Source organism: Osmia lignaria, chromosome 10 (genome assembly GCF_051020975.1).
Source record: "Osmia lignaria lignaria isolate PbOS001 chromosome 10, iyOsmLign1, whole genome shotgun sequence".
NCBI lineage: Eukaryota > Metazoa > Arthropoda > Insecta > Hymenoptera > Megachilidae > Osmia > Osmia lignaria.
In genome coordinates this window covers 10,186,340-10,206,019 of record NC_135041.1, presented here as the reverse complement: position 1 = coordinate 10,206,019, position 19,680 = coordinate 10,186,340, and the positions used below count along the sequence as shown (strand labels likewise).

The 19,680-nt window shown below is 40.4% G+C and overlaps 1 protein-coding gene across 8 annotated transcripts in view; it reads left to right on the top strand.

The window, feature by feature from the left end:
• Positions 1-19,680, top strand: part of kek5 (leucine-rich repeat, immunoglobulin-like domain-containing kekkon 5 protein) — a 239,796-nt gene that overhangs the window by 74,380 nt on the left and 145,736 nt on the right. Inside the window, exon 1 of one of the 8 annotated variants that reach the window (XM_034339825.2) lies at positions 5,602-6,023. The exons of 6 other annotated variants lie outside the window; for them this stretch is intronic. The gene's annotated coding sequence lies outside the window, so the exon portion shown is untranslated. Of the gene's footprint in view, positions 1-5,601; positions 6,024-19,680 lie in introns of those variants that run through there. One more of the 8 variants, XM_034339828.2, reaches the window with a different exon arrangement.

Sequence of the window (19,680 nt, the reverse complement as noted above, 5' to 3'; positions counted from 1 at the left end):
AAGCAGTGATCCCAGAAAAATTTGCTCATATTTCAAGAAACAATGTAGCGGTGTTCATCATTTTTTTCACAGTTCTAATCGTTAATCAAAAGCGCACTAATAAAGAGCAGCATTTTCTTCGCTAACGAGGCTCAGTAAATCAAGTACAACATACGCAAGCACGTCAATATTTGATAAACCATCATTTATAGAAGTTAATTAGTTCGTTTCAAGGATGCCGGAACAATGCTTGTCGAGCACAAAGAACCGCATCCTGATTTGGAGGATCATTCGCCGAGTATTTCATTAGCCGTGCTCGCGTTTAACAAATGGATTCCTCATTAGACTCCGTATTCATGCCGAAAATGATTGACAGCCGGTGAAACGTCGATCGTTCATCGAGCTGGAACATCAGTTTGTAGAAGTTTGCGCGTACGATTTTAACCGGATGACTTCTCTAAAGGAGAACCCCTTTATAATCTCGTGTGGTGGCACGGTAAACTGGTTTCGACTAATTGTATGGACAATTTTGTGGCCGCTTCGAGCGTGGAACAAAGGGCGGAGAGTTGGTTCGAGCATAGCCTCGCTCGTTCCAATTCGTCTGACCTTCACTGCCTTCATTTAGCCAGGCAGTTAAGAACTTCCAGGGCAAGAGCACGAGGATCGATGAAACCAGGTGGGTCACTACTCGGTGTGCGGTGAAAAGCTTGCTTGTTGAGTCGAACTTTTGCTAGATACTAGACACTGAACAAGACGACGCCTTGGGACGTGTAATAGATATACAGGATGTTTCACAAATTTCATCAACATTTTTAGAAAGATTATTTCGATTAAAAAATAAATTGTAGGTACATCGCGGATCTATTCGTTTTATGTAGGTAATGGGGGTGAAAAGAGATAATTGTTATTTTTGAATTATGAATAGTTCTAACTACATCGTGTAGAACACACGGTCATTTTCATTACAGTAATCAACATGTTAATGAATATTTGCACTAGTTTCAGCTCGGCCCTAAGGGCAGCTTTTGTACTATACATAATTATACCAAAATTATGTTCTACACTTGTATTGCATCAAATTATTGATTTAGTATTAGGTATGTATAGAATATTTCGATATTTGTAACTATAAATTGGACTTAACTTTTCTGAAGTGCATTATTGATAAGTTTCAATTGATAGATAATTCTGTAAAAATAGAATATTATTTTAAGCAAAATAATCAATGTTAATATTCTATTGTTTTATTTTTCTGAAATGAAAATCGTCATTTGACGAGTATGAAAAATCAGAACAATACGTTTGAATTGTTCTGTCAATCAACGTTTAAACTGTTGAATGCAACGAATCGAAACAAGAAGATTTAACTATAGTTAAATAAATTACTCTCTGTATAGAAAGCCATTTCGAATACGGTAATATACAGTAGCTTTGCGTTTATATCGTTTGTTCATGAACAGTAAAATATTCTTCCATTGAGTTTTGTAATTGGAGAAATAAATATACGCGAAATCAAACGGTGTCGCGATAAATTGTCATTTCCCATGACAAAAAATCGCTTTGCGTAAAATTAATGGTCCGTGTAGATAAAATGTTTCAATTTTACTTCACATGCTTTGAACCGATAAAAACGAACTTTGCCAGTTTGTATCGATATTTATCGATGTTAATACTCACACGATTATGGTTTATTCGTTTTGTTCAGCGAATCGATTGTTCTTTGAATAAATATCGAAATTATTCGAAATTACTGATAAGCGACAGATAGATAATTCATAAAGGGCAGAATAAGGAGATCTTCTGCGTGTTCAACAAGAAGCTTTACCGAAATAATGCTCCCTAATTTCCGATAAATCCTGTTGGTTAAACCTCTTGCTGTTAACGTGGAATCTCAGCTTCCGCAAAAGAAGTATTCGTGGAATACGAAGCAGCTTGCATTCGATTGTACTTCGAATCAGAAACTCGTTTCTGAAATTGCAAATGGAACGAATCTCGGTTCGAATCACCTGTTGTGAGTTAATTTCCGCCTTCAGCGCGATTGAAAAGTGGCAAACGAAACTGTCACAATCGCGAGTGTAACCTTTGATTACGGAACTCTGTAGATCTGGTATTCCGCTCGTTTCGGTTGTCGGAAGATAAGTGAAACAAACAGATCCGCGTTAATGGCTCGAACTAACGCCGCGTCAGGGATAACAGGAACGATAACAGCTGTCCTATTCTGGTAACAAGGGAACTTAGATTTCTGCTTGCTCGTTCGCCATAGCCACGCACGTGTCGTGTTTAAACAGCTGTCACGCGGACGACTTTTTGTTAGCTTTCCCGATAAAATAAACGACCTGACAGTTTCCATATCTAATCGTATTATCGGTGTTTACGTTACACACGATCAATGAAAATCCTGCATATTTCCCAGCATTTTCGAATAACGTTTCACACGAATTCACGGGGTCGATGTTGGAACTTGTTGACTGGAAGTAGTGGAAAAATTCTATACCGGAATAATTTCCCTCGAGCGATGGTTAAGACTGACACTGGTGTCTCGTCTCGTTGCATACGCAACAGTAATAAAAGTACGAGGGTCTCGAGTAACGGAAGGGCAGCAATATTGCGCGTTGTCGCGGCACTCTGAGGAAGCTCGAACCGTTTGCATCCGAAATATCTCTCGCAGCCAGTGCTGTTGTCGCTATTATTATTATTATACCGAGATCTCAGCCATGCCGTTGCACAGTTTGCAGCCTCGCTTTGGTTTCGGTTGCTCCGCGATACTCGAGAACCACCACCACCCTCGTCGTCGTTTTCATTTCAACAGTAGAAAGGTTGTCTCCTCGACACGGAGCTCGATCCGCGGGAATTCAGCGCGTTTACACCACGGAAAGGAAGCCACAGCGACGACAGTCGCGTCTCATCGCCGCGCCGAGACAGCCCCAACAAGCCGCGTTTTCGTGGATGCCAGCCAATTTCGTTACTTCGTCTTTGTAACGAGAGGAAACGTTCGTCGCCTCGGGGTCACGTACCAACAACCCCGATGCATCGGAACGAACGCGCGTTTTGTCGTAGAAGGATTCACTTATTTAGCTTGGAGCAATCCTCAGGGATTCTCCGCTTCTCCTCTCTGCCTCGACCTTCTCGAAATCGAGGATCAAAAAGGAGAACTATTGCGAACGAGAAATTGTAGATCCATTGATCGTGTTAGGAGAAATTGTGGATTAGGATTGTGGCGGACGAACATGTCGACGATTTTAGATAACAACTAGAGGTTCGGGACGTTGGTGGTGTGAGGTGTGCTTGCGGGTTTCGGAGGGACTTTAAGGGTCTGTAACTTTTCTAATGATAAACGAAACGAATTGGGTAGATGTACTGTGACGGTGTTGAATATTATTCGAATAATTTCATCTAATCTGAATGGATTGTGAAATTAATCACTCTGTAGATTAGCAAACAAACTAGACTACCGATTATATAGACAGGACTTACCGTGCAAATCAACAGAAAACTATTATGCAAATACGGCTTGGCTAAGGTTTATTCTCCAAGGGGTAACGAGTTAAAGAAAACAATGAGAAGGTCGAATTAAACTCGGTAACTGAAGGAGCAAGCGGCTACGAAATCACTGTTCGATCGATAAAGCGTATTCTCATTGCAATTTATTTTAAAGCAGCCTGAAAGAGAAACGAGCTTCTTGCTTCTAGTTACAAAAGATCTCGATGCGGACAATTAATCTTGAATAAGATAAGCAAGGTGTACAATCATTTTATTCGAATTAGTAGTAGTTTCTGTAGCGGCAACAGTTACAAATTACCCGTGCTCTTTCAGTCATTTCCGGAAGAAATGTTGCAGCTGTGTAAACCAATCTTCTGTTGGTTAAATGAATCCTTCAAACTACGCGAAGCATGTCAAACACAATTGGGAAATTAAACGTCAAAGTTTATACAACTCTTTGCAAACTTTGTTATTCAATTTTAATTGAAATCATCTAACGACTGAAAAATTGCAATTTCGATGAATAATTCCAAAGGAAATAGGAAATGGAAATCGGCCACAAAATTATCTGAATATCTCGCATTGTTAGATCGAAATCCATGTGTCTTTGACTTCGATGCTGAAAGGACGGTACACGTGCAACGGACATGCACAACGGAATAAACACCATTTCAATGGGCTTTCATCTTCGTTCCCATCGATCGTTATGCACGGGTCAGCAAAGTAGTAGTATAGGAACGTGTTGCTGTCGCGCCAAGAATACCGATGACGTTCGTTCTACATGGAACGAGAATCATCGGTTGTACCTTCTGCATGACAGGGACCGATTAATTGACACGCTAGCTACGAATTGACTTGGCATCAATTAATTAGTACAGTCCGGTAATTTAGTTAGCTACACGCGTACGAATATTCTTTCTGTTTGGTATCAAAAGAATGATTCAAAATAACAAGATGCATTTAAGTGCATCGTTGCATTGAATGCACCCTCTGTATTTCTTTTAAGACACAAGTCGACTAGGTAGCGTTACTGATGAGTTCACTAACGATCCCTTGACAAGATGCACTTTATCTACCACCCTTTCCTTTTCCATCTTCCTTGTTCACACTGTTCTTCTCTTTCTCCCGCTTTAACTTCCATGCAACGTTTGTTCGGGATTTCCAGTGATTTGTGGAAGCGTTACACTGATTTGTAGTATCACACTGCTCGTATTACACCGATTAGTAGAGTATTACATTGATTTGTAGAAGTAATTTGAGAGAGTGGCGTGTAGAACGTGCGCCGGTACGATTTACAATCTCATGGGTGAATACTAATCGGACGGGAAATAGCGCAGTATGGAATGCAAAGAATCATACGATTCTCATTAAAAATCGTCGTAATTGTTCATGGTTCATTGTTTTCATTGAACAGCGAACATAGGTCGTTAACCGTGCGGCAGTTAATATGTATCATGACGGATAATAAATATTCACGCGACGAGTAACAGCGTTCGAACCACATCAAAGTCCAATGAATGGAACATGAAATCCCAAAAGGGAGAAATTTGCTCAATGAAATTCTGACTATCATTCAATTAGCGATCTATAATTTTTAATATTTTGTGTCGATCGGGAACACATATTGGAACGACTATAAACGTCAGGAATAGAAGAGATAGCTTTTCATTCGTTTATTATTAACTTAGCAGACACCGTTTGGTACGTGGATATATCTTAGAAATGATAGATCTATGGATGCTGCTTTCAGCAAACATTCGAAACTTTTTCGACAAATCCTTAACTTTCCCCGCGAATATAAGATTCCGAGGCGAACAGAGTTATGAGTTCGCGTCAAATACTAAACTCGTTCCCGAAACTTTCATCGCGGTACTGTGAAACTATTGACCAGCTAAGCTCATCTTGAAAAGTGAAGATAAAAAAAGTCGATGTTGGATAAATTTATTTGCTACGGTTCGCGGAAATAACCGAAATGACAGGCTAGAAACAACTCGAAATGGTTTTTACCAAATAAATAGGTATTAAAATTAAATATGAAATAAATAGTAGAATATTTGTAAGTTTTATTATTCACTTGCATTAAAATACTGAAAATATACATTTTCCCTTCGTTCTGTGTTTAGCACACTTGATGTTACTGCTTGAAATACCATTTCAAATTTTGCCGCCAGGAGGATGAGCGCGCATCTTGCGCAGCCGCAGCTATATTCGCGCAGTTGTCGCGCAGTGGCGGTGGAAAATGGTGCGTCCTCCGTTAAACTCTATTTGTGACACGCGAGATAACGTGCGTTTGACGGTTTGAATCGTTCCAAATCATAACAAATAAGTGTCAACTTTGCCGCGATGTTATGGTGGTTATACACTCGATAATCGGTACACAAATTGGCGTGTTTGACGGCGTTCACGAGTGTTTGTCGTTCTTCGAAGCAGCAACGTGATGTACAAGCATTGTCACGCGCATGCGCTGCCCGATACGACAAGACTGGATGTAGCACGATGTTTACAAGCGTGGAGAAGAGATTTTCAGGCCAACGAACGTTGTGATTCTGCGACCATCAGCATGAGTAAGTTCTCACAATCTCTTTCTCTTAGTATGTACGATACTTTTCGACGTTTCATCAGATTATGGTCGAGTGCAAAAAAAATGTATCCAGTTCAATATTCACCGTACGATACGACAGCTTCGCAACGTGACGCGCGGATCGTCTCGCTCGTTCGATATTTATTACAGCTAAATTATTTGACCGATCGTGATCGCCGCAGCCTACGGTTCGCAGGAATATTAATACCCTGGCTGACGCGTTCGTTTCGAATCGTTCGGCTGAACCGGATGCAAATATTGCGCCCCGGGCATTATTTTTCACGGCCTGGGTACCGTCATTCGTGAAACTTTCATTTTCCTCCCCTGCCAAATCCATCGAAACGTTTCCATAGACGCCACGGCTTCGCGCGAAGTAACAGAGCGAGATTAATTGTCGCCATGCCTTTTTTTTTTCATCCCCTCTTGTACCCTTTTCTAGCGGCGCGTCGTGCTGCTTCGCTTCATCACAGCGATGTAAATATTAAATGAAATCGACCAGCCAGATTTACGGTCGGGCGTAACGAGTCTACTTATTTTTACGCTCGTGGTCCTGCACTTGACCGGGCGAAAGCTTGCTCGTAAATAATACGTTTTTATCGTGTCGGATGCGAACGAACGAGGACTCGTTTGAATAAGTGAAGATGTCGTAATGGACCCTGTAGGCGGATACGTTGCAAAAATGATTAAAAGTTCGAAACGAAAAAGTTGTTTGTGCTCGTCTGCGAAAGAAAACAAGGTATTCCACTTCATTTTTTGTGTTGGAACATAAGTCGGTTAGAATTTTTAAGAAGTATCAGGGGAATTTGTTAGTGGATCTATGTTTTTCTCAAATATTCTTCCATAAAAAGTGACCAGTCCTTTAATAATTCAAATATTTATACACGTTTTGCAATTAACACTCGATTTTCCATCCCTTTGGAGTCTAAACTTTTGGCTCACCTTGCCGAACCCAACTCCATCAAAATTTCCTCTCCCTGACGGATCGAGTATAAGTTTTCCCAGTCCATTAGGCATCCTTCACTCACTGTCAATCACAGAACTAAGATGTTATAGAGGATAAAATTGGGCGAACGTGATGGAAGGGGTTGGGTCTGATGAAAACGGTACGAATGTCATTCGGGGAACAATGTTGGTCGTGGAAATACGGTCGGGTGGCGAAAGTTCGTCGAGGGAGGCAACGTAAGTTTGGTCGACACTTGGTAGACAAGCATGCGGAAGGGTGGTCACAGCAGGAGGAACAGGCTCACCGAATGGTTGTCCAGCGAGGTACAATATCTACAGAGGGGCACAACCTCGGCCAGCTTAGATATCGATTTGCAATTTCACCGACAATTACACGAGGCGCAGAATATGTTCGTCTAGATTAGATCAGATTAAATGAATATTTACGAGCTGTACCGCGAGTTATCGACCGCCTGCGTGTAATCTGCCTTGCTAACAGAAGCCTCGTATTTTTCGACGTGCGTCTGTTATTATGTCTTCCACGTTGCGACGTAGTTACATAATACGTGGTCTCTCCTTTCACGAATGTGTCCTCTGGCTTGAAAATGTCGGATAATGGTTTATGCGAACGGTTTCTCTTGTTTTTTTTCTTTGTTTGCTGTTTGGTCGAAAAGGGTGGAAGAGGGAACACGATTTTCGTTGTAAATTGGAAACACGATACACTGTCCCAGGAAAACGAAAGGAACAAGGGTACCGAATTGGAAATGGTGTTTAGTCACGATGTTCATGGAATCAAATCCTAACAGTCTATCCTTTCCGATAGCGGTACTTCTATTTGTTTGCACGTGTACTGGGTGTCTTAGAACAATATCATTGCAATTGTAAAATTATAACAAAATTACAATCGTATTTTCACGTGGAAATTCACATAAATGCAAATATACAACATCGAATATAACTTATCATTCATCGTAAAAGAGTTAGTAAAAAACTTTAATACTATCAATTAAAGATATTGGTTCTCTATCGATAGCTCTGTAAACAAAATATTGAAGAGGTCGATACTGCAACAGATCAATCAAATTTATTTCTTGTTTCTTTACCAAACAGACACCCCGTATGCAAACTTCAGCAGACGTTTTCGATCGTTTTGTTGCGTGGGTGGTGCGTGTTGTACCCAAGTTGCGTGCAGTGTACACGATGACCGGTGTAATGGATTTTAGCCCCCGTTCGACCATACGGTTTGCGCATGTACCAAACTAATCTCCAATAAATTTTCGGTACCGTGTCGTTACATCGTTTACGATCAAGAAGATTTTGCCGAAGAACTTTTGTTTCTTATAAAATATATGTTGCGTTACGTCTCCCACCCCCCTGTACCTCCATCATCTCTCGCGTCTACTTTATCACATCCCTTCGCTAGTGTTTCTTTCTGAGAGCGAATAAACGAACAATATCGTATAAGGGATTTGATATCAGAGAAGAGGGAACTGGAGGTTTCACTTTTATCCTATAAATGATACCTCGATAAGTCCTTTTATTAAAAGCTAGGACTCTAGAGAGAAAGGAGATAAGTTCGTTGTACCACTGTGTCAGAGATGCTATATCATTTTATTCTTCCTTTCCTATTATCCCCCGAGGGATACGGCTGGATTACAGGTTTATAATTAGAAACGAGAAAGCTTCCATCAATCCTTAAACATCCGTCGTGTAATAATCCCAAACCGATCGTTCGGGACAAAAATATCAGGGAGTTGATGGCGTAGCGCAGAATTCAATCTTTGAATTCTATCCTCGATGTTCCTTTATTTTTCATAAACTTCTTGCGCTACAAATTATGTCGCAAAGACAGACATGGCTGTTCAGTCAAAAGGATAGAGGGGTATCCTTTTAGCCTCCACGCGAAACTTGAATAAATCGCAAGCGTGCCGGCCGCGCGTGTAACGCGAACTCGGGAATTTCGTGAGCAACAGAGACCGCGGAGAGAATAAGTAACTAGGTGGATCCGTTGTTCCCGAAACGCGGCTAAGTTGAAGGCGGAACGAGAGGTTCGTGCCTCAATTAAAATTTACTTTCCGGCTGGTCGCGGTACTGCGGGCACGTTTACCTGCGTGACTGGCCTCACTGATATCTAATGTCAATCCATTGTGTTGTTTAGAATATACCGTACAAACGAACGCGTTCTCTCTGTGTGTATACAGTGTGCGGGCAACACGATCGCGTGAACGTTTTACAAGGAGAAAGAGAGAAAGTGAAATGTAGCGAGAGAGGGTGCATACCTTTTTACAGGCGCACCTGTGTACCGCAGAAGAACGTGATTTGTACACGAACTAGTTGAAGGGGATCGATCGACGGCAGGGGGTCCGTTTTCAAGGATTTCCTCGATTGGTATTCCAACGATTTTTATCCACTCGTGCTAACCGATCCCGATCCATTCGTGGAACGGCCGCCGCAAATTAGCATTTTACGAGCGACCATCGGGCGGAGGGACAATGAAAGGCAGCGTTAAATTCGCTGGAAGAAAGGTGGAGAAGCGGAGAATCCATTATCTGGATTGAGGAAAAGCCTTGATACTGGGCGGCTGTTTTATGCAAAACAAGACGTAAAATGCCGGATGCAAATGTCAGGATTCGGATTCCATCTGAAACGGGACCCGGCTAACCTTTCCACCCCATCGGAGATTATTTTTATCGTGTCCCTCGTGAAACTAAATGAATCGTGGCTCATCTCTTTCGCCTTTCTCCATTCTACCTTCCCCTCTTTTTTATTTACTTTAATTCTTCGCCGTTCTCTTCCCTTCTTCCTCTTCGCTATCTTTATCTGTAAACTTGCCCTCCCTGTAGGTTGGAAAAAAGTAACTTGCAAAAGCAGTAACTAAATCTGTTATTCAGTAGTGGACGCTGTGATATATAAATTTCGCAGTAGTGAGAGTGCTTGTCTTAGGAAGTGTCAGATTGGAAAGGTTAATCCAATGGATAAAAGTATCGCGGATTAATTCGTTCTTTAATTCGAAAGAGTAAGCCGGTCAATATGCAGGGTATAATTAAATTTCCTTGCGCGGTTTGAATTTCCGATTCGATTTCGAGCAATGGACGCGTCGGACGAAATTATCGGTTCATTTTGTATCGACGGACGTCTGCGTTTGACGGGATCCATTACCTGCTGGCAAGACCGACAGGGAATTTAAGTGCGAAACGATGTCACCTCGCCTAGGAAACTATCAAGCTACTTGTTGTTTCGAAACGAACCGTCGTTTAATAATCGTCGACAAGGTTCGAATCACTGGTGAAACTCTCATGAAATTGCTACTTCTGGTCAGTGTGTCCTGGCGTGTTTCGTGTTTCGTGTATCATTATATTCTCACTCGGATGAGAAAAATGAAAATCGCTCAGAATTAACGTGATTGAAAATCAATTGATTTAACAGTAACAACGTCACGACATCGGACGTTTCCTTTCGGGACGTTTGACAGATGAGGCATCGAGTTATATCCGTCAAAATGAAATTTAATCTTTCTATTTCTAACTTACATACTACCCGCGTATTTCATGAGCGATTCGCAAAACGGTACAAAAGAACCATCGTTAAAACGCATCGACGTCGTATTAGAAGCATCATCGACCTACGACGATGCACCAACAAAATTCCAGCTGAAACGCGACGAAAGCAGGATGCAATTGTTCGTAGAAAACGCGCGGTCGGACTAGCCCGTCAAATCCTCGTACACGCATCATAAATTTGTCAGCGGGGAAATAGGAGCGCGTCGGACATCGAGGGGTTCCACGTGATCGTTCGAGCACGTAGAATTTTCATCGGGCTACGAGGAAATCGAACGACGCAACATCGAGCAATTCGTTTCTCGCTTCGAACATGGCCAGGCTTGGTTGGATGCTTTCGTGCGATACAGCGTTTCGTGACGTGGCTGTCCAACGCTCGAACAACTTCGAATTTTATCGACATACGCGTACATAGGTAGCTGTGTACGTGGTTACCGTATAGTATCATTTCGAAGCGAATTAACGGGATATGAGCACCGTCGTCAAGGTGAAAAAAGATGCTGCAAAGCCGCTTCGTTCGCATTTTTCTATGTCTCGTTGTGTTTATGCTCGTCGAAGGAACTAATTCATATTTTCTGGTCGAGTACCGACCTGTGTGTTACTAAACAAGCTTCTTGAAAAAACTGTGTCTAGAAATTTATTGATTGATCGATTGATTAACCCTCGAACAACGAAGCCGGGTTAATCGTGACCTAGATCTATAAAACTCATACCATGGTTGGTTCGACTAGTAGACAGTGAAATTTTTGAACGAAACGTTTTTATGTAATGTTTGTGGTTCCAATTAATCAAATCAATAAAGTTTATATTTTGTGGGAAAAATACGAAGCAGATGCGAAATTATTCGGAGGACGCTTGGTATTTTCCAGCAAACTCAATTTTAAGGCGCTGTCGTGTACACTGAAACTCGAGGAACTTCGAGTATTTCCTTTAATCTTCTGCAATGTTTATACTACATTTTTCACGCATTCTAGGCTAAGTCAAAGATCTATTTTGTGCCCTAAGGTGGATAAGCTGAATGTGGAAAATGCACATTGTGTGTGATATAATACAAAATTCTCCGTACCATATGAATTTTTAAAAACAAGGCTTTTTGCGCATATAGAATGCGAATGCGAAAAGCAGGAATCTTCTTCGTATTTTAAGAAAGAAAATACAGGAACAAATTAATTATGAATAAATCTTAAAATATGTATTATGATTTATTATAGTTTACATAACGTGCGCTGAAATCACAAAATTCATTTGCATATCTGAGTGTAAATGAGAAAAGATTTCTCGTCTGCTTATTATGATTGCTAGTAGCGCTACTTCTTCATCGTGCAATTATAATCGATCGATCACAGTAGACGATGTTTTTTCAAGAAACACCGTCCTCTTTCCTTTCCGTTTCACCCTTGTTATTACGATCAAACATTAACAGATACCAGGTAAAAGTGACGTAGTTGCTTGTACTATAATTCATTCGCTCTCCAGTGGCGGAAATGAACGAAGCAGAAACGTTGTTGCAAAAAGAGTGACCAAGGGGGAACGGTGAAAAAAAAGATTTCAACGTGCTGACAAAGATAAAATCTTGAATAACGCTCGCCTCTTGAAACAACGGCGTGTATTTATCTTAGGGAAATATTTTTTTTCGAGCACGACACATTTTCAATTATTTAGAAATATCCAGCTTAGCCGTAACCTGCGATTTTGTCCTTTCGAGCTGACTTACCTTGAAACCTTGTTAATTATTACACCATTTGCATGGAGTAACGGAATATTTCATCAGAAGATGTAATTATTATGGTACGGTTAAAGTAAGTTTGATAAGAAATTCACGAGTTGTGATAAAACACTACGCGTACAATTTTATTCGTTTTAATGTTTCTAAAAGGAAATGGTGAAATTTCTTGGAACAATGATGAGCAGTATGTAAATGTACTGCAGCGGAGTATCTTATCGTTAATTCTCCTTAATTCAACGTTATATCGGTATAATTACCGCGACAATAAGCGTGCAACCCTTTAACTTCGTATCTGCTGAGAATTTATATTAATCGTTCACGTCGTTTCACTTGATACACGTTTAATGGCCACGGCATTGTAACAATGGCCCGCAGCCATAGATTAGCGAACGAACCGATGATAGCAACGATTAAGAAGCTAATTGCTCATTAAGTTGCGACTGTGTGCGATCGTTCTATTGAATACACGAGTACATTCCCGTTTCAATAGAAATAGCTATCGTCAATGTTCTTCTCTCGGTTGAATAAAAGTTTATTTCGAAGTTTCCTCGACGATTTCAAGATTAATGGCTCTTAATGACTCTGCCGTTGTTTCGAGATTAATTGAAGAAAATTGCGAGAACGATTTCGATGGTTGAGCATCGTTTTCGACTGAATTAAAATCACTGGAGCAAATTTTTTCTCCTATCGGATTTATACCTTTGTTACAGCAATAACACGGCGGGTGTTTAATGGAATCAATTTGCAAATAAGATTTATTAGAAGAGCTCGATCTCGTCGAAGTATCCGATTATTCGGTATAAAACTTGGACGCGAAAAAACAATCATAGCCATTCCACGGGTTAAATGTGCCATAAGTAATCTCCGATGGAACGTGTACACCGGAAAAGGATTACCTCCGCTTTCTGATTTTATTCGCCGATTTTAAAGGCACTAGTGTCAGTTTTAACGCGAATCGAATAGTAAATCGTTTGAATCGTAAAGCGAATTTTTATCAGCTTATCGTTTCGAGAAGATTAGTTTAGACAAAAGGAGAACGAAATAATATCTTGTCTAATTTCGGAGCTCCGTTATTTGCAGGATTTATAGCGAGGATTCGCAAAAAGTTCTTCTTACGTTAGATTCCTTAATCGATCCCATCGGTTCGAATTTCAACCCGGATCTACTTTCATGGATGTCCGGGGAAGAAATATCCGTGGAAATGGAGCATCTTCTGTCTTATCGAAAGACTTGAGATTGTAATTAATGACAGGAGATTTTATCGCCGGACGCTTTTCTGAATTACTCGAATAGATCTGAAAACCGTGTGCATCCAGGATAGAAACTGATGGGGCGATTAGATATTAAAGTCGAATAATTTAAGAATTTTTGGTGTAATTCTTCTACCAATAATTTTCACTTAAAGGTAACAAGGTTCATAAAATTGCAAGTGTGGCTGTCAGTGTTAAGCGTTCTTTGTATACCAAGGGCTGGTGCAGTCAGGTTTCAAGAGAGTATCGATTTCACGAGTTCCCTTATCTTAAGCATCGTGTAAAAAGCGACACGTGCAAGACGAGTTTTACGCTCGAACGTAACACCTGCTCGATCTAATTTACCGTGTATCTATGACTGCACGAGGAAGCGAGCGGAACTGTCAAGGATCTCATCTGTTCAGCCGGAAAAAGCGACGCTGTTGGAACGATTCTTTGGTCGTTAGTACTTTTTCTAGAATTTAAAAGGTACTGTAGGGAAAGTTTATTGTAATTGCACCATCAACCCCTCATACTATCCGGTGGCGAGTACCATTTTGTTAGAACAGAATCGAACCGAGCAAAGTCAAAATGGGTTCTTCGATCTTTCGTTATCCACCGTGATCAGTTTTCCTTTCTCTTTTTTTTCCCGAGGTGATTTATTAGTTGGAATAAAATTGGCCCGCTCCTTGAAAAGCCTGTCAAGCAGCGATGTATGACGCTATTGGATTTTGCCTGCGCAATAACGCAAAGTCTGGCGGATATTTCTCTGGTGTTACTTGACGCGCGATAGAATCTGGCAAAATGAAAGATTACCCCGGTGTAACGCGTACGTAACACGATGTCCCGTTCGTTCGAACTGTATTCCTGAAGCTAAGACTAAAAAGCGACGATTTAAAGCGAAGCGATGGAAAGTTAATTGCACGTGAAACGAATTGCACCAGTTGAAATTGGGATCTATTGCCTTCGTTGCGAGCTACATCTGTGAATATTTTCACTTTGAACGGATTAGAATCAATTGTACTCTTCCTGTTTTCAACATCAATGTTTTGTTAACATTGTAGTTAGCTAATTTGAGGTCAGATGACTCATTGATCGAAGCATTGGAAGTGATCATCAATGTACATTACAATTGATTGTTACTATGTAGGACATCAAGATCTTACAATTGATTTTGACTATCTAGGTCATTATGATCTTACAACTGATTGAAACTATCTAGGTCATCACGATCTTACAATTGATCGTGCCTATTTGGCTGTCACTGTAGAAAAGGGTTTGAAAATACGCATCCTATAATTTGAAAGTTTTATCCTTCTTTCTGTTAATTAATATATAGATACACTAATTTCTTGGTTGTAAATGAAACGAACGTATTTATTATAATATTTAAAGTATTATGACAAATCTAGCTTATCATTAATTAAAAAGTATGAGGTAATTTTCAGCATTAAATAAAAGCTTAACTTTCCAGCTCTCTGAAATTCGTTGAGATTTACAACCTTCACGTTATATTACCTCCATCCTTCTCATCGGATCTCACAGAGGAAGGAATATCCGGAAAAAGCTTGAGAATGCAAAAACGCGAGATCGGTGGCTCGTTTTAATACCAGCATACCGATTTGTCGAGCGGGAAACAAGGTTAAGCTTCCCAAGAATTTCTGCGCATATATCTAACGTTGAATTTTCTTTATTATATTTAACTACATTAATTCATATGTTTAAGATAAAGAATCTCGTAAATATTTAAACGCAAAAGTCACGAGCAAATGGCATTAACTATCAAAGTATTAAATAATAATGTTTACTGGGAGTTTAATAAATTTTTCGTTAAAGAGGTTAAAACAGAAACAGAGCAATGAAGAGCAAAGTTTGTCAAGGAAAGGTTGAAAACTCTTCTCTTTAGCGGCGACCATAGTACCATGGGTTCCCGTGTCCCTGTATACTTGCCCCATAAAGACGTTCGTCGACGAAAGAAGCTCGCAAACTCGGAGCAGCGAATTGCTCGTATCTTGTAACAATAATGCGAAAAGTTGGCCACAAAGAGAATAATTGACGCGTAGGAAAACCGCGAGTTTCTTGGTGTAACGTCTTACTCCTTTAATTTATCCTTTCTGAGTTAAGGGAATTCGAAAAGTTTGCATTCTTCGGCTGGATTTACGGGTCTCTCTGTTTTACAAGCTTACACCCTGAGACTCGGAATCGGATATTTCGTTTCCGATCGATCGTCGTTCAATTTTGTCCTCCTTTCATTTGTTTTTTTGTCGTTCTTTTCGCTGGCGGTCCAGCAATGTTCGTTTAATTACTTTCACCTTGTATCCCGGTATTCTCATTTTCAGACCGTTCGCCGACGGGATTCGCAGTCGCCCAGTTTCACTTTTCTCCTTTTTCATCGCTTATATACGGTGATTCGGTTATGCTGCGATACGAACCCCGACTTGTCGATACTCGTTCCGCCCCGTGAATTCCGTTTCCCGATGAGGAAGTTCCGCTGCCCCGGAAATCGAGGCTTTTTATCGCGTATTTTCTGTTGGATTTGTTTCCTCACGAGCGCCCATTGCAGCAATTATTTCTGAATCGCGAAATCACTCACGAGCTTTGAACGAAAAATTAATAAGAAATTATTTACCATGATCCAATTATGTAACGTGTTTATTACCACGAGGTTCACTGCTGACTGACATCACGAAACCGATCAAATATGATCGAATAATTAAGAAGAAACAAGAAAGAAATCTTATTTTGTATAAGGTGGACTATATTTTAGCAGAAAGTTTCTTACATAAATTCTCCAATTATTCGAACACGCGCAAATGTTATATTGAAACGTAGCAAGATTGTGGAAAATGCCAAACTAATTAGCGTACGATCGTGAATAAGAAAATATGAAGCCGTAAGTGCATCGTACTCTAAACTTATTCCGTAAAATGATTACGTAACTTGCTTTTCAGTTAAATGGGAAAGATGAATCGCATAGAAGCTCTATTATGATGAACAAAGACTACTCTGTGATAGCATCGAAGTAACCTAGTTAAAGAACATCAAGTTGAAAGTCAACTGTAAGAAATATAAAAGCACCTAATTAAGGAACGTCGAAATAATGAGATCATCGATTTCAAATAACTCTTTGACAGAAATATTTAACATAAATACTTTACAAAGGATCATATTGTAAGCTGTGCTAATTTTGTTGTTAACAAACGAAATTTTAGAACCAATTTCGCTGTAACCAATTCGCTGTAGCGTACTGCGCTGCATAACAATACAACGCTAATAATGGAAACAGTGGAAGAGGATTACGATTATTGCCGCCCGAGTATGAAAGTACTCTAATTATCGCTAGTAGGATCAAAGAATTGCTCGTTCCTGGGAACCGTGAGATGATGATCGGTGATTTCGTTTAGATTCACCTGAGACCCGTTACCGGCGGGATGGTAGTAACGTTAACATAGAAACAACCGACCAACGAAAAGCTTTAGCACGCCATTTGGGGTATCCAACGCGACAAGTTTTGCGGGAGTTTCGATACGATGGCCTCGCTTTCCTCCACAGTTTTCCACGGATCGTTCCGAGGAATACGTTAATGGGAAGACGTTACGAGCCACCGTAAGAACCTTGCTTTCTGTCCCTACACCATTCGCTTACGGTTTTTACAACAAATGTTATGTGTCACGACTAAATAGAACGAGTTTATACCTTTACATACCTGTTTACGAAGTGTCGACTTATGAGAAACACTTATGCTGTACACCATCATAATTAGGAAACGTTAACGTACAAATATATTTGTAATTGTAAATGAAGATTATACAGAAACGATATACAACGAAGTTTCGATGAACGTGCTGTTTACAAGGGTTGCGTTTCAGACACCGAACAAGCTTTGTTCTTCTGGTTACGACGGAAAGTTTGGGAAAGAAAAATTGCGAAGCAACTGTGTTGCGCCCGACGAAATCCGAGCGGAAAAATTAAAAGCGAAAGAGAGAAAATCCGGTGAGGAACGAACGCCAAAGTTCGGAGTTGTGAAATTGTTTCTTTCGTACCTGGGGCTGTTCACCGAGTTCCCGATGCGGGAATAAGTTGATTCCAAGAGGAGGAATTAAGATTTAATTTTCAATTTTAAAACAATATTACAAACCTGTAACGGGGAAACTTTCCTTCAAACTCCGGGATCGTTCGTTTTTTATTTAACATAGCAGTGTACCCACCTTGAACGCTCTTCATACCGATTTCTTTTAGGAATCTAATGTTTAACACAAATTCATTTTTTCTTTCATATTAATTGTTATTAATCTCCGAATAATCCGGAGTACATATTACTAAAATTAGAATAGTTTCAAATGAACGTTTCACAAGTTTGCATCACGACCGATCCATGGTTCAAGGGTTAACCCAAGGAGAGACCACAATTCCTGTTGCACTCTAGTAGTTGCAATCTCTTGGAGCATCCTCATTTCTAAGTCTAGGTAGTAAAGCTCAAACTGATTCCACTTCGCACCTTCGTTACGTCTTATTCACCATTCAACTTCTGCTGGCCATTCTTTACAAAATACGTCGATTGTTCGTGGAATTAATCCGAGCGCGTAATTCATCAGTACAGCGGTCGTTACGTTTAACTTCTAAGGGCATCGTGACCCGCTTTCCTCTTCGTGCTCGTTATTACACCAGAGAAGAACGAATGATCCACTCGACAGTCGGGGCAGCCACAGCTGCAACCACCTTTCCCGCCATATCTCTTTAGCCCAGGGTGGTTGCGTCCTCGTTCATGAGAATTGTACGTCTCCATGGACCACCTGGCGCCAGCGATCGCCATCGAATTTGCACATTCGTTCATCTTTTATTATATCACGTCATCCTAAAAATAATGCCATTTTTGTTTTCTAATATATTTTGACTGTAACAATTTTCTTTGCTCGACCTCTGATTCCTCATCAGGCAACAAATTATTGCCACGAACAGACAATGAAATTATAGCGGGGTGGTTGAACCTGACTCGATATCATTCGTTTTTTCCCCCCTTCTCATTTACATTCGCATAATTTACGAGAGTTAACTGTGCGGGAAACTTCCCTAACCCAGTCCTAGTCCTCTCGTGCACTCTTGTTGCCGGCACGATCGATAATGGAAAGTCGTTCGTTCACCTCGCTTTTATTTTTCATTGTCCTTTTTAACGACACCCCCGTGTGCTCCTGGATCTGAACTCGTTGACATCATTTTCACAATCGTCAGTCTACGCTTTTCTTACGATGCTGCGATCGTAATTGAACGGAGGCGTTGAGTATGAGTGTTTGAGGTCGCGGTGTTCCTACCGAGGAGGTGGCTGATCCAAGAGCGGTATTAAATTAGCGTTAACATTAGCATTTCTAATATTTTCCTTTCGATTTGAAAGAACGTTGATATCGACGATCGAGAAGTCAAAGATCGTCCACTCACGCATTACAATCGAGTCACCGATGATGCATGGTTCTTTTTCGGTTTCGCATCAGCGTTATAGGCCGTTGGCAAGCTGCCCATCTACACGACACGCCTATATGTCTTCTCGTGTAGCAAGAGGGTAGTTCGAGTTGCCTACCCTCGGCTACGTCAGAAGACGTATGACCCTGGATGCGTCGCGATCGCACAGCATAACTCGTTCCGAAATTTTTCAGCCTCCACCGAATTGGAATATAAATCGTCCGTGGTCCGAGTGCACCGTTTCCGGTGACGATTCAACGCTGCGATTAAACACGAGACTCGAGGTCTATCGTGCGAGCATTATCGAAAAAGTTTAACCGTATAATTCTTCTTTTATTGCTGGTAATTTATTGTTAGTTGCTTGTACCTCAGGTAGGTTGCATTTGGGAAGTTTCAAAGAAGAATTCATTGCTGTAACTGAAATTAAACGCAATTTATTACGTTTCGTTCTCTACGTAGTCCTTAATTTCATAACTTGTGCGAGGACCATACTCTTCTCCCGTTGATTATGTCACAAAAGACAATTACCGTATATTTTTGTAATTACGGGAAATGTTATTATTTCTCGTTCGAACAGAATGGGCTAAATTAACTTATATTATAGGAATAAATTGAAATAATTTATGTTCGAGTATTGTAAATATTCTGTCAAAGAGAAATATATTAACTAACGATAAGTACACAATAAAAATTGCTGAAACACTAATTAAGTGAAACAAATGCGTATGCAAA